Below are 3,126 nucleotides of genomic sequence, written 5' to 3' on the forward strand. Positions count from 1 at the left end.
GCAAACCCGATTCCATATCATTTTGTATCTATATTGTGCATTTTAGGGATTTTAAGCTAATTATTCAATGTTTACGATAGCAACTGTCTTGCAACAAATGTAAAAAAAATGTCTTATTCAAGTTGTTGGACCTTTGGACAAATGCTCCAATCCAAACATTGGTATAGTAGCACTTAAAACACATGATTACATACATTTTCCTAGTTTGAGGGCTGTGTGGCGGCCATGTTGGACGCCATTTTGAATAATTAAAATTGCCCAAGGGTGAGAGCTCCACACCCACCTGAATATCATTGAAGAGACCCCAAAGATCAATAATCAACAGATAAAAGAACTATATCAGAGAAAAAGTACTTCGGGCAAAAAATGGCTTTTGGCTGCCGGACTAATGACCTCGTTACGAGTACGTTAGGTGTCATCAAATGCATAAATACACATACGTAATATACGGTATCCACTCACTACGTGCGTGTTTGTGTATACCTCTCTCTCTCTCTCTCTCTCTCTGTTTTTTCTTAAATGCCAAAGGGGCTGAACTTCTTTCAATCATATTGAAATATGTAATTTTTAAAATCCATATATATATATATATATATATATATATATATATTTCTTGCCTAACGTGAGGTATATGTATCACTGGAATGATTCATTTTTGCTCAATCTAATTATAGACATACTTTATAATGATTACAAGTGGTTGGATAATCTGTGTCGCGATCAAAGTCTTAGTATGCGAGAAGAGGAAAGACTTGTGCATAGGACGCAATGATAGGTTTCAACACTCTTTATTAAGCATTTGGTCTTTCTTGCAGACCTTCATCGGGCAGTATAGACATGAAAAAATACATTATTCACTGGCATTATACACGAAGAGACTAAACACAACAGCTGTATCAGTCGAACTTGTGGGATCAGTACGTCTATGATAGTATGTCAATGTTCACAGTGTGCGAAGGCTATGCATACTCGAATTGTTCGCTATATATATATCAAAGGAGGTATAATAGCAACGAAAAATGGGCTTCTCAGGTTATTGGCTTTGTGACATACAGTCATGACAGTGTAAGAATTAATCAGGAATGTGAGGATGAAAATTACTGTGATATTGCCTATAAATATTGCCTATATGATAACAAATATATTCATTGGGCAAGGGTTCCCTTAGACTGTAGCTGTTAGAGATATGTACCCGGTAGGCATGATGGTTGTCAGGTCACTTTATTGTAATCTAGAGCCTGCACGGGGTAATGGTTCATTGTAACTAAATCTATGTTTGTATTATAATCCATGTGATAAATATGTTGTTATGATTCTCGGTATTTTATTGCGTTTAGAGCCTGCACGGGGTTATGATCCATTGCAACCAAATCCACGTCTATACCATAACCCATGCGATAAATATTTTGTTATGATTCTCAATATTTACTAAAACTGCCTGCAATTAATGCTTTGTTGTCGTTGTTGATAAATACCCTTTATAATAATAACAATAAGTTAAAAAATGTGTTTGGGTGGTTTTTTTTTTCCTCTCTCTCTCTCTTGGTCGAAATATTTTTCTGGTTAATTGGCATCCCAATTCAGAACTCCATCAGCTGATGTTTTAAATATCTAGGTATGCTCCCAAATTACTCAACCTTTTAGCAGTCAACGTACACAAGCTAAATTTCATTATCATTATTGCAACATGCTTAAGCATCTTATACAGGTTGTATAGTTATCCAGGGTGAATTGTTCAGTTTGTTCTTTTTGTTCAGGATGGCATCTGCAAACGGGTGCCATCTGAACTGACAGTATCAGCCGAGTATTGTATTCTTCTCCACTGACGCAGTGGACCGGCTGCACAGTTTAATATAGTTTATTACAATATACTATGTCAACTTGTAACTTGCTCGAATTTGATGTGTGCCTTGCTCGCTATAGAGTTGCCCTTGGCAACCGTGTACTTGCCCTATCTAATATTATACTGGCCGTCGGCGGTCCCAGCGTGTTGGTCTTCTTGGGGCATAGGGATGGGGTGATCTTTTGCGCTGCAGCTATGGGAGAGGAGGAATCCGTATAGAATTAATGATAAAAACGGTTTATTTATAGATGTTCCTTGTGAACAAGCCCATTGCTGGTTCTCTCCAAATTGATTCTTCGGGCAAGGATTTCCTTCCTAGAGTTGCCCTTGGCAACCTAGTATTTGCCCTATATACTGGCGGTTGGCGGTCCCTATGAGACTTGAGATGTCTTCTCTTCTGTCATAACACAATACGTATTATATACATATGTTCCTTCTATTGAATGGATAAAGAATAATTACCGGAGTTTTATTATAACTTATTTTGTAAATATTAGTATACATGCTTATGACAAACTGTTCTCTTTATGTTTGTGCCAACTAAGATCGTATTAATGTTACGTATAGGACGATCCTATTTTCTTTTGTAGATAACGTTATTTCAAGAGACAACGATATAATGTGTAGCTGCAATATTGCAACAATCTCCACAGTCATATTGTTCTCTACTGCCCTCTACAGGTGCCCTCGTGGACTCAAGCAACGGACAACACGCTCACCCTTTAATACGCAATTCAATAGACACAGCATTCAATTCAATTAATGATGATGACCTTTTTTTTAGGCAGGACCTTCCTTTGAACAAAACGAATCAAATATCAATCAAAATGACACTTTTTTTGATAATTATGTTTCCGACAGTTTTAATTCATCGCCGCAAGAATTAGATTATGATTTTGACACAGAGAACCAATTGCAAAGTCCGTCTTCTGAATATCTTACTCAAACCCAATTCAACAATGTTGTCCAGGAATATGATAGTACTATTTTTTCTCTTTTACATTTTGATATTATTAATAAGCACTTTGAAGAATTGAGGTTATTTTTAAATAGTCCCATTATGCATAATATCTCGGCGGTAAGTTTAACCGAAACCTGGCTCTCTCATGACTCCAGTCTTCCATTCGCTCTCGACGGGTACGATTTAGTGGTTAATAACAGACAAAATAGGGTAGGTGGAGGTGTTGCCATTTATGTTTCACAAAATTATGATTATGTAGTTCGTGATGAGTTTACCAGTATGACTGATTTTTTTGAGTCTTTATTTTAATATTGAAATCACA

This window comes from Diadema antillarum, unplaced genomic scaffold, assembly GCF_040938485.1.
Source record: "Diadema antillarum isolate AM-2024a unplaced genomic scaffold, OU_Dant_1.0 scf00000055, whole genome shotgun sequence".
Taxonomy (NCBI): domain Eukaryota; kingdom Metazoa; phylum Echinodermata; class Echinoidea; order Diadematoida; family Diadematidae; genus Diadema; species Diadema antillarum.